The 12,872-nt window shown below is 45.7% G+C and overlaps 1 protein-coding gene across 1 annotated transcript in view; it reads right to left on the reverse strand.

The window, feature by feature from the left end:
- Positions 1–12,016, reverse strand: part of LOC119181245 (uncharacterized) — a 187,376-nt gene extending 175,360 nt beyond the window's left edge. The window contains exon 1 of the mRNA XM_075888993.1: positions 11,530–12,016. The gene's annotated coding sequence lies outside the window, so the exon portion shown is untranslated. The remainder of the gene's footprint in view (positions 1–11,529) is intronic.
- Between the last annotated feature and the right edge of the window lie 856 nt (positions 12,017–12,872).

Consider the following 12,872-nt stretch of genomic DNA (forward strand, 5'->3'; position numbering starts at 1 on the left):
CCTTTCACCACGCTCGGCGCTCTCTCAGATGAAGATTTTACTATCATCCACGCCAAACCGCAGTTTCTTGCGGATGAGTGCGTATGTTGTCACGGTACACGTGAGAGCACTGTCTGCGACGAACACTTTGCAGGAGCAGCGTCCGATGTGGCAATCCACGGGCAGCGTCGAGGTTGCCCGCATGCTATATACACTGTTGATGGGAGCCGTTAATGGAACAACACCGGAGCCCATAATGTCCATATAAAGTTGTCTGGTAACATGCAGTGTTGGTATACGAGTGTGCGCGATATGCGGAGGGCTTCTAGTGTTTACATTTTATGTGATTTCTCCCGGTAAAATGCGTGCCTGTCTCTCAGTGTGTGCGCGTTTTTTTTTTTGTTGTTGCATCATTTTGTTCGATGCGTGCAAACCTTTGCCTGTTTTTGTGCAATGTACATTGCGTAGCGTGCAGAGTTCCTGTATGTATGTCTGTGATGTGTAGAAGGCTCGCTCTGCTTACACATATCTGGGCCTCTTTCTCGGTAAACGTAAGTATACCTGTCTTGATGTGCGTGTCTTTGTTACACGCTTTCTTCTAACGATGCGTGTAGACGCGTATGCTTGTTTGCTCCATTGTGTGCGTTTCTTGTGTCATTGTCGGTGAAGCGAGTTGGTGCTTTCGCGTGCTCCTGCGTCTTGGTTGCAGTGCCTTGGCCATTGGCACTCCCTGCTTTTATCGTTTTGCGTTTTTGTTCTCGTTAGCACGCAACTAGTGCTATGGGCACTTGAGCACGCAATATTGCAATACTGAGCAAGTATACGTAGATGAGTAGACACGCAGGGCCTACCGCAAAAACACGAGCTCTCACTTACCTTTAGGAAGAGCGTATAGCATAAAGCTGCCTGTATTTGTGCTTGCGTGCACATATATTTGGGTGATTACAAGTGTGTGTTTCACCCAAATATATGTGCATGGAAGCACAAATACAGGCAGCTTTACAAGTGTGTGTTTACCTCTCCTTACTTACATTTAATAAAAGTGTGTGTGTGTCTGTGTATCTTTGTGTGAGTGTGTTCGTGAGCGTGTGTATGTGCGTGCGTGCGAGCGAACATGCGTATGTGTGAGTGTGCCTGTTTGTGTTCCTTCTACTAGTTAAGCGCTTGCACACGTTTGTGTTATACTGGCATAGCCATACAACAAACATACGCCCAGTTCACGTCAACCACAGCACACGAAGCGTATAGCGAGACTGCCTGCTAACCGCAAGACCACGGAAGACCGCTCGCGTTCCACAACAGTCGCCGCAGGCAGGCCTCCGTTCCTGCAGCGGTTTATTTTGGTTGCACTCGACACAAGCACCAAAAAATTATGACGCAAAAAGACACACACGCAGCGCTACGGGTTTCCATTCGTTACCTTTTCTTTAATGGAAGTAACATTCGTGACACATTGCCACAAAGACTACAAGCGCTCCAATGCTACACACACCACTCAACGTTGCATGGCGTCGCGAACAACGCGAAATGGTGACCGCCGCCTGTTACGACAAGTGATGGCAGCCCGAGTGCACGTGCCAGCACTGCTTGCACACGAGTTCCGACCTAGGGGTCGACGTGCATGGAGGGGGAAGAAAGCACGGGCGAAGGCCTGTGGCTCGTGATGTGGACGGACTCCGCGTTTGCTCTCTTCCGTCCTTGTTCACTGTGCTGATAGCGACGTCGCTCAACACAGGAGCTGCGTCAGATTTTAAAGTTGCGCGCTAAAAACCTGGCGATATCCTTGCTTTTATTGTTTTCTTCCACGAATGGCTCACACCCACTTTCAAGGGGCACTAAAGAGGAACAACAGCTCAGTTTAGATTTAACAAAAACTCCACTCTGAGAACGCTAATGCCATATGTTTCACTATCATAAGTTCATTGTTAGTGGAGAAAAAGTGCACCAAAATGTGCGCGCGCGACGTCGAAAATTCGAAAATTGTGTTTAGCGTACTTTCGTGACATTTACTCAATAAAACTTTCGGAAAATGTGTTTTGCAAATTTTCAGGACATTGGCTCGATGAAATTTTCGAAAACTTCGTATGCTCGGTCGGTGGCAGCCCCAGATGACACTGTACTCCATTTTTATATATTAGAAGCTACGTGAGACCCAGTAAACAGTCATGATGTTTGGTCCGTTTTCTCAAGGTGACGTCTCCACCTGTATTTATTTTTTCCGCGCATTTTTTTTTGCTTATGCGTGTCGAGGTAAGAGCGGTCATTTCGGGATATTGAAATTATACTTTACCAACACGGGGTAAAATCATTTCACTCTTTAGTGTCCCTTTAAGGTTTTGGTCAGTAAAACGCACTCATTCTCCAGCGGTGCGTACCCCCACCAACACTACGCGAAACGTCTTTGTCAGCCATGTAATTGCATCTGTGCCATGTGTCCATCTGTGTGCGTGTATGTGTGTGTTTGTACACGCTCGTAGACACATTCTTGTCTTCTCTGGTGTGCGCGCGTGTACCGCGATTCGAGGTCCAGTGACTGGACGTGAGCGAAACGCACTTCAACAAGAATCCGTAATCAATAATTCAACGAAGACAGGCAGCAGCACCAGATGTCTCTGCCTCTGGCCGTGGCATAAAGAAGATGGAACATCTCAGCTCTATAGCGGCGTGCATTCCAGTCATACCCAGAACCCGTTGGTCGGTAAGGGGGCGGCTGTGTTTCGCGCGTAGCTTGATTTATTGAAACGCCACCCGGGGGTCGCGGCAATGTTTCCGTGCAGCACGCACGGAGATGCACTCCCGTAAAAGAGAGGCTGTTCAAGAAGAGTGACTTGTGACACGATATGAGGTAATCCCGGCTGTGGCGGCTGCATTTCCGATGAAGGCGGAAATGTTGTAGGCCCGTGTGCTCAGATTTGGGTGCACGTTAAAGAACCCCAGGTGGTCAAAATTTCCGGAGCCCTCCACTACGGCGTCTCTCATAATCAAATGGTGGTTTTGGGACGTTAAACCCCACATATAAATCAATCAATCAATCACGATATGAGGTGGTTGCACTTGTAGGTCAATCTCGTTGATGCTTTCGCTATGGTTCGTCAATGTTATCCGTGTTGCTTGCTCACTTGTCCATAATGCATTTCACACTTTCTCCACAGGTTGGAGCAAATCTCGCTCGTGTATTTATTTGTTTATTTATTTATTCATGTATTTATAATACCCTCAGGGTCAAAAGAAATAGAAGAGAGGAGTGGGTAAATACACAAAAATACAAATAAAACAATACAATAAAAGACTTAGTTAATATTGTCACGGGGTCGTGACGTGGCCGAAGACAGGAGACTTCGTGTTGGGATTTAACTGTTTATTTGGGCGAACCTGTGCCCGGTAAACGGAAAGTCCAATTACAGCAGCAGTCTCGCACAGATAGCAGTCTCGGACTGATAGCGGCGAACGGAGCGTCGGCCTTCGATCAACAACAACTGACAAGCGGCGAAGCGCGTCGGCATTTATACTCTTGCCGTCGAATGTTCTAGCGTTAGCGCTGGCGGTGTCGTAGGTTCCAGAACAATCTGTACCGTTCGCACAGTGGGCGTGATCTTATCGAAATGATCTACTACAGTCTGGAACCTTCTAGAAAACTGCAGGCGCGGTTTGCGCTGAGAATCGTGCGGTGTTTTGGGACGATAACGAAAACTTGGGAAATGGAACGTGGCAATATCAACAATTCTGCAGAATACACAAAAATAGTTATTTCGAAAAAGTAAAAATAAACAGAAGAAATAAGTACAGGTAACAAATTTTCCATGTTGTACAAAATTATCTGATGTTTCGTGAAAAAGTTCGAAGTCAGTGATGGTTGCGACATTCGAGGGAAGGTGGTTCAATCATGACTGGAGGGAAGGTGGTTCAATCATCATAAATGACTGAAAGAAAGACTTAGCGTGACATGATGCGATTCCTGCCTTATTGCGATGATCAACATGGTTTGAGATGTACAAAGGCCAAAGTTTCAGGTCATTATGAAGTGTTGGGTGATAAAAAATTTTATGAAACAGTGAAAGACGGGCGATTTTTCATCGGCAAGTTTCAGGTCATTATGAAGTGTTGGGTGATGAAAAATTTTATGAAACAGTGAAAGACGGGTGGTTTTTCATCGGTAAGCCAATGGAATAAGTGATAAGTTATTTTTCATTGGAGCTTTACTTGCAGTGCGCTTGTAGTTCTGTGCATGCTGTGCATGCGAACAGGTCCCAGTTGAATTGAATGGACTGATATTGAAAATCGCCAACAAAATACATGAGCGAGAAAGAGAGAAAGAGAGAGAGAGAGAAAGAAGAGACCTTTCGTGTTAGTGTTGCATTATGCATTGGAGGTCCAACCCTACGTACAACCACGGTGCTGTTTGGAGGAATAGGGTACGCGACGTGAAGTATTTCCAGAACAATATATGGCTGGTTACGTTTTACTTTGAATAAGTGAGTATAGGATTTTGTGGGAAACAGGATATAAAGAAATATCAGCTAAATGACACTGGATTGGTCCGTAGATAACCTTAAAACCTTTCGGATGTCCATTTTGCTGCAAAACGACTGTTACACCGTTTCTTGTTCAAATCACCTTTCCAAGACAAGCAAAACAATGAAAAGAAAAATGCATAAAGGTAAACCCCACTCCCTCCCCTTTGATTTGGAAGTTAGGATAAATAAGGTGGTTGCTTAATTTTAGAGCACGTCTTTGCTTACATGGGCTGAGAAAATACGGTGGAAAGAACCGCTAGCAAAAAAAAATAGAATAAATAACCGACCCTGCCTTGACACTGATGGTATGGTCTTCATCGTAAACTTCGTGTACAAGTCCTCGACTAGACAATCTATTTACATAATTCATGCAAGATTCGCTCCGAAACGTCACTAATCCATGTTTTCGACTAATATCCATCTCGTATATTGGTTCACCGAGCTATTAAAATACACATGCGTGCTGGTTTATAAATAAGTTTTAGTTACTGCATAGGCGGGTGCTGTGCAGTGCTATCAGCGATGTTCTAGGGCATTATTTAATACTAAAGCCAAAGACTTAATGATATTGCTTTAGCGCATCTCAGTTTTAGCGTGAAAGAAAGATACTATGAAGTCAAGAAGAGGAAAAAAATTGCCCGCAGCTTCCCTCGGGGGAACACTGAGGAGGATGCGGAGCATATAATTGGTTAACGGGGTGTTAAAGTGCGACTTAATTGGGTCGATGGCTAAATTGGTTAACGTGGTTGTAAAATAGGGTGTTAAATTGCGACTAACTTGGGTCGATGGCTAAATTGGTTAACGTGGTTGTAGGAGGGGGTGTTAAATGAGTGAACACGTACACACGTATGCGAAAGGGCGGCGCTGGTCGAAGGGACGTCGATCATTGTGTTGTGGATTCGTTGGAATTCATTTCACCGCGACCTTGGACGTCGACGCGCCGTACAAACCAACCGACGAGCGGCAACTGAGCGAGCGAGCGCCGACCTTGAGTATATATACAGCGCGACGGCGCATGCACTGTCAGCTGTAGAATGTTCTCGAAGCGCGACGGCGCATGCGCGTCCACTGGAGAATCAGGAGAATTGTAGAATGTTCTCGAAGGGGAGAAGCGCGCGCGGCACAGATGGTGGGTGACGGTGCATGCGCGCGTCAGCTGTCGAATGTTCGAGAAGGGGGAGAAGCGCAACGGCGCATGCGCGCGCGTCAGCTGCCGATGTTCTCGAAGCGCGACGGCGCATGCGCACGCGTCAGCTGCCGATGTTCTCGAAGCGTGACGGCGCATGCGCGCTACATTATACAGCTAGCGAATGTTCGTGAAGAGGAGAAGCGCACGCGGTGTGTAGAGGAGGAAGGGTGCACAGATGGTGGAGGAGTGAAGCGCGCGCGGTGTGTAGAGGAGGAAGGGATGCACAGATGGTGGAAGAAGGAGGAGGAAGCTTGAGGACGGCGCCGCACTACAAGCCTCGAGTATTAGATGCTCCGCATCTAAAAAACAGATGACAGTGTGAGCCCACTGTCGTCTCACACTGTCATCTGTTTCTTTTTTCCCCATCTTGACTGCATAGAATCTTTCCTTCATGCTCAAACTGAGATGCACTGAAGCAATATCATTTCATCATGCACCAACTCGGCCAGTCAGCAGTACTTGCCAAATACTTAGATGCCGCATCAAATGCTAAGTGTCGCCATCGGCGTCAGCGTACCACGGTGCAGGGTACGTGCGATGCAAGAAATCGTAACGGGAAAACGCCACCGCATGACGTCACGATGACGTCACAAATCGTGAAATCTGAGGGCGCAATCATCATGTCATTATGATGTAGTTGTGAAGTCACGTGACGTAAAGTGACGTGAAACTGTCATCACATGACACGTTGACTTGGTTTAGAGGTGTCCGATCACAGAGGCGATGCGGTGCTGTTCCTCCCATCTTGGAGGCTGTGTGAAATCACGTTTGTTGCAGAAACTTTCGAAGGGGAAAAGAGGAGAGCATCAAGGCCTCGACTCAGAAGAAAAAGAAGAATGTGGCTTTTGCCTTGGAGTATTATTAAGTGAATAGACAAAGAACCTCGAGAGATTTTTTTTAAGCGCAGGAGATATCTTCTTAACTACAGTCTACGAGAGCACGTTCGCTATGTCAGAAATAGTACCGCTCGGGCACACGGCATTCCCCGAAGATGGGTCACCCACCGTTTAGCTCATGACGTTAGTCCGGAGTGCGCGCCCATTGGTACAGAAATTTGGGCATCCACCTTTGAGGAGGAAATGCCGGGGGCATTTTTCACGTGCATTCAAGAACTAAGGGACGAGGAGGATGCATCGTGTGTATGGAGGAGAGGAGAAAATCACCCCCTCGTCTTTAAACTCAGGGTGGTGAGTGGCCCTTTAAGAGTCTCTATACGCTGACTTACTGAACATAAATATTGAACAGTATTTGCTCATGTGCTTCTGTACGGGTAAATATCCTAGTAGACACTGTGCGTACTGTTTGCGTGAGATACCTGCAGGTGACTGCGTCGAATGGCTAGCGCTGCTGGTTAAACAGACTAGTATTTGAGTATATGGTTTATATGATATGCACCACAGGGTATGCATAATGATTATAACACACACTAAATAATGCATAAACGCGAGACGCTTGAATGAGTAGAAATATCAACCCGCGTTCCGCATTCAATACGGATCAGTAGAAAAGGCCTGAGTGTACGCAAATGTTATAATTGTTTCACAATAAAACCATTTGCTAGACGAGGTTTCAATACCACACATTTCTTTGCGTTGTATCCCGTATTGTGTTGTCTGAAAACTTGAAATCAACTCCAGGTTTGTATATTTCTTTGCAAGTTAATTATTAAGTAGTCACCGACATGTTATGCCCCGCCGCGGTAGTCTAGAGGCTAAGGTACTCGGCTGCTGACCCGTAGGTCACGGGTTCGATTCCCGGCGGCGGCGGCTGCATTTCCGATGGAGGCGGAAATGTTTTAGGCCCGTGTACTCAGATTTGGGTGCACGTTAAAGAACCCCAGGTGGTCAAAATTTCCGGAGCCCTCCACTATGGCGTCTCTCATAATCAAATGGTGGTTTTGGGACGTTAAACCCCACAAATAAATCAATCAATCAATCAACCGACATGTTAAAAATGTTAGTCTGTTGTCGCAGCGTGGATGCAATGTGTGTTCATTTGGCATCGACTCGACAATGTTTCACCATTTCTGATTTGGGAAGAAAACGCATCGCGCATGGTTCTCTAAAGCAATGTGCACGCTTGTAAAATAAAAACACTCACAGTTGCATTCATTCCGATCCATAAATTGAAACAAGAACCTGTGCAGTAAAACGGGAAACAGGTTCGCCTATGCTCAGTTCGATTCTGTTTTGTGCAATAAGATGCATACGCATATGTATCCAAAGAAAACAAACGTATTATTTTGTGCTAGGGAATTTATTTCAATCAGATTTGTGTACAAATCTCACCTGGCATAGTATTTTTTTCTTAACCTACAAGCAAACATTCGTAACTGCAATTAGAATTTTTCTCAGCAAATAACTCCAACCTACAAGGGTTTGATTGATATGTGAAGTTTAACGTCCCAAAACCACCATTGGATTATGAGAGACGCCGTAGCGGAGGGCTCCGTAAATTTCGAACACCTGGGTTTCTTTAACGTGCACCCAAATCTGAGCACACAGGCCTACAACATTTCCGCCTCCATCGGAAATGCAGCCGCCGCAGGCGGGATTCAATCCCGTGACCTGCGGGTCAGCAGCCCAGTACCTTAGCCACTAGACCACCACGGCGGGGCGAAGTGAAATCTAGATGCCCGTGCACTGTATGTTGTCAGGGTGCGCTAAAGAACATCGCAGAGTCAAAGTTTGCAGAACCTTCTAGTACGGCATGCCTCATCATATATATCGTGGTTTTGGTACGTACAACTGTAGGTATTATTATTATTATTATTATTATTATTATTATTATTATTATTATTATTATTATTATTATTATTATTATTATTATTATTATTATTATTATTATTATTATTATTATTATTATTATTATTATTATTATTATTATTATTATTATTATTATTATTATTATTATTATTATTATTTTTATTATTTTCATACACAGTGGGGTGAAGTTATGATATCGTGCTATTGGTCGTCATATTCGCGCAGCATTTTTTATGTTAACTTGATTTATTTTTGTTTGATAACCTTGTCACGGTAATTCTTCGTTATCAATGACAAAACAACAGTCCTTGTCAGAGCTGGTGTCAATGTACTCAAAGCCCAAACACAACACATCTAAGCCACTTCCGTACACATTGCCTTGGCATATAACTTTATATTCGCTACATACGTTTCGTATAATTGCCTCTAAGGTAGCTCAAAAAAAAACTGACGCATTTGTAAAGGATTGCTCAACGGCATATAAACAGTATCGTTTTCGCACGTTTGTCTTCATTCGTCTATTGATGTATTGGCACGTTTACTGAGAGCGTAACAATTTTTACCGGTAATCTAAAAGACGCGTTTGTAATTTATCGCCTTGCTTGCTACTCCAGGTGTGTGGTGATGTTTACGGTATATACAACGATCACGTAATCCCACAAATAACACCTACAGTCATACGCGAACCGTCATTTATAACTAATTCTTAAGGAGGGACGAGTGCTATAGCGCAAACTGAAGACGAGGACACCGATGCATACGAGGACGAGCGCACTTCACTATATAGCACTCACCTTGACATACAAACTAGCCCGAGCCGCAATTCCTCAAAGACATTCATAGGGCAAGAATGGCCTTGCCGTCGTAATAGTCCTGCTTTGTCTGTTTATGTAGACTGTACATCTCTGCGTAGGAGTCGCACCGAAATGAACCGTGAATACGTTATCTGTGAGGACCTTCTTTTCTTCTAGCACTTCTTTATTTGCATTATGCACGGGCTGGCGAAGGCTTTATGGTTTACTTTTCTGAGTGTCTCTGTCACAAACTCGGAACGGGAATGTTTTATTTACACGCGCCACTCCTGTGCTTGAAGTTGAGGCAATAAAGCTCTCCCGTCATCGGTCACTAAAACATTTATTAAGTCATGGCTGTCGAAACCGCACAATGGCACTCAGCGCCCGAGGTGGCACTTTCGAAAGAGCTTAGCAGCGCCAGTAAGTAGCCTGGACAAGCTGATGAGAGATGGTGAAAGGGCTCATTTTGTGCGGTGGTGCCGCAGGAAGGGAGAGGGAAAGGGTAAAGCTATGTGAAACTGGAGTCGCATTTGCGCTAAGCTCAAGGAGACCGCATTAAGGGGCGACCTCCCGACAGGTGAAAGGAGGTCTACGCTAAATTTCAGAAATATTTACTTTTCTTCTTTATTTATGCCGGCGCTATAGGTGGAGAAAGGTGAGGCGAACATTTCATGCTTTGCATATTGGCATCAATTAAATTGTGACTGTAGTTATTTCAGACTTTTCACGTGGAACTAATGCTGTACGAATGAATGCCTGAAAGCTATTCACTACAGATTCAAGCGGGTCATTCAATTTACTGGTAATAACCCCGAATAATTTCTTATAGGGAAGTGTTCTTTCGCCAGAAAATTGTTCCTTGAAGAGTTTCTGGAGTGCTACTTCTGACCAAGCGTACTATGCGAAATGTAACACCGGTGTTTAGAATATTTCATGAACTACAGAATGCTGTATGCATCAACCAACTGATTCTTCGAATAACCATCTCTGACTAAACTAAATAAACAAGCCGTTAAAGAATGAGTATGTGTAGAAAATCATCAACCTAACTCACATACCATGCTTAAGCTTGAATCACCATAACTTTCGTGGTTATAAATAGTAGAACATCTGTAAGTCCATAATCTAGTCGTATGGAATGTGGTAGAAACTAAAGAGGCGACACGAGCTCAACAGTGCCAATATAAATGCAAACGTGTCGTTGAGCACCTTGCGTTAAAGAGAAACGCAACGTTCGCATTAGCGCCATATGGAAGAAACTGAATAATCGTTATGAGCGTCAAGTTGGAGACGCGTTTTGCAAAACCGAATATACCATTATATGATTCTTTGCCTCCCGTCAATTTGGCCGGACATTTTGCTTGGCCGGACATTTTATCCTGCATGGCTGGAGAGAATGCGTCTGAGAACTCACAGCAGCCTCTGAACTTCGAAAACAATCTACCGTCACTCAAAGCTGTCGCCGGGTATGATCGCGAAACGCCATTACATGCAAATGAACTGCGGCAGAAGACAGAGGCGCATGGTGGTAAGGAGGAGGCATGGAGGACGTCCTGCCCTCTTAGATTATTCGAAAAGGGGGCGAACTTCACTCCGTACCTTGACTCGGTCGGACCTCTCACGCCATGTCTAATGGCCAGAATTATGAATACTCAAGTTTTTTTGATGATGAGTACCACGAAGGGGCTTTGATGCAGCGCTTAATGTGCTCAATATTTTCCACCTGTTCTCTGAAAATCCGCATACCATTGGTGGGGCTTTTTTGAAAGCACGACACTTATTTTTTTTATTTTTGCAGCAATTATGGCGTTGTCTTTCTTCGCACTCGATCATAAAATACGGGGGAGGGTGTATGGTGTAGCTATGCCCTTTTTACTGGAGAGCCAGGCGCACGCCAATAATTGCAACATTTATTTGCCTCCATCATTTTTGAGCTATAAAGGTTCTCTTAAGGCTTCCGCTTCGTAGAAGGTTGATTTAAGAGTTAGTGCTTCGACAGAAAGCTCGCAGCGACCACCTAAGCTCAACAGGTGGAAGTGCCACACTTTGTGGGATGTGCTCCTGGACAATACCGCCACAGTGGCAAAAGCAGTCGATGACTATCTCCCGAAACTAACCCCTTTCGGACCGGCAAACACTGTTCTATTATTACAAACGAACAACAGTGTCACAACTTCCATAAACTTTGTATAGTCGTCCAAAAGACAAGCCTATAGCTATAGGAAGGCCCGGAACATCACTCCATATTGTTCTAGTCGTCAGAGATTGGAGAAAATTGTAGAACTTACGTGGGACTTTTGCTAGACGAAGTAACGCTCGCTGTCGTTCTTGTCAACGTCGAGCCGACTTGAAGAAGACCTCCGACGTACACTCGAAATCAGCACCTCCACGCTCGCTTCGGCACACCGGTTGCTTCTATCGCTAACTGGGACGGTCAACAACTTCCACTGACACGCGTGAGTCAATAACACTTTATCTTTGCAGGTCGTTTACACGAGTCAACTATGTTAGATGTTCTCCACTCTCTGGCCGGTAAATGCTCAGGTTGACGTTAAATAAAGTCAGCACGGAAAACACAGCCACGTTCTTCGGTCTCGTCCTTTGCCCATTTGTCAGAGAGCAGCGTAAGCGCTCACGGAGGTGGTCTATAACTCAGATCAGACGTCTAGGGTTCGAGGGACTACGTGCGAGGCCACGATGCGGTCAGCAAAACACGGAGCTTCGGGAGGAAAACAGGCAGGCAGTACAAGCGCGCGCTCTCCGAGCAGAGCGATGCTTTTTCCAGCGCGCACCGGCGTTGTGCGGAGGAGCATCACTTCGGGTGCAGCGTGCGCGCGTTTTGCTTCGGGCCGGCTCGGATGTGCGAGGGTGTTCCCCATCCTCCTCCACCTCCTCTTTCCTTCCTCTATTCCCTCTCACCACTCCTTCCATCTCTCCATCACATATATTCCCTCCCGCTCGCTTCACGCTATCTGAACTGGGGGGGTTTCGATCGATCTACCCGTCTGTCCGTGCGTGCGAGGACTGGTAGAGAGCTGCGCTCAAGAGTAAAGCCAGAAGCAGGACTACGACGGTTTACTCCTTTCCTTCTTCCCCTGCCGGGGTTTGGGTGGGAGATGCGTATTTCGAGCCTGTCCATCGGCTGTCGGCTTTAGTTTGGAGCGGTGTGCTAACGATCGCCGACGACTCCTACGGGCGCAGCAGCGGTGTCCGAGGTAGGGTTCAGTCACCTGAGCGTTTCGCGTTGAAGGAAGCGCGGGGGGTGGCAATGTAGGGCTTCTGGGGTAAATCAACTTACCGTTCGCTCCTGGTCGTTCCCCCGGGACGCACCTCAAGTTGCGTTTCCCCAAGTATCAGCGCGGCTAATAAACCTCGAAGGACCCTCGAAGGCTCGCATGAGCGAGTGACTACTGGAGTTCGGATTGTCTTTTTGCTTTGAGTGATTTTCTTTGATCGTGAAAGAAGAACCTGTTTTTTGCACCCATAATCTCTCTCGCGCGCGTGATAATTAGGCCGATTTATTTGTCTCAAAGTGGTAGTGAGGCTTTCGGTGACATAAGTACAGAATGATATCCTCCATGGCCTCAAGAATTTTAGCAATACACTGATTACGGTGTCCATGTGTTTGTGC

Source organism: Rhipicephalus microplus, chromosome 3 (genome assembly GCF_043290135.1).
Source record: "Rhipicephalus microplus isolate Deutch F79 chromosome 3, USDA_Rmic, whole genome shotgun sequence".
Classification (NCBI taxonomy): domain Eukaryota; kingdom Metazoa; phylum Arthropoda; class Arachnida; order Ixodida; family Ixodidae; genus Rhipicephalus; species Rhipicephalus microplus.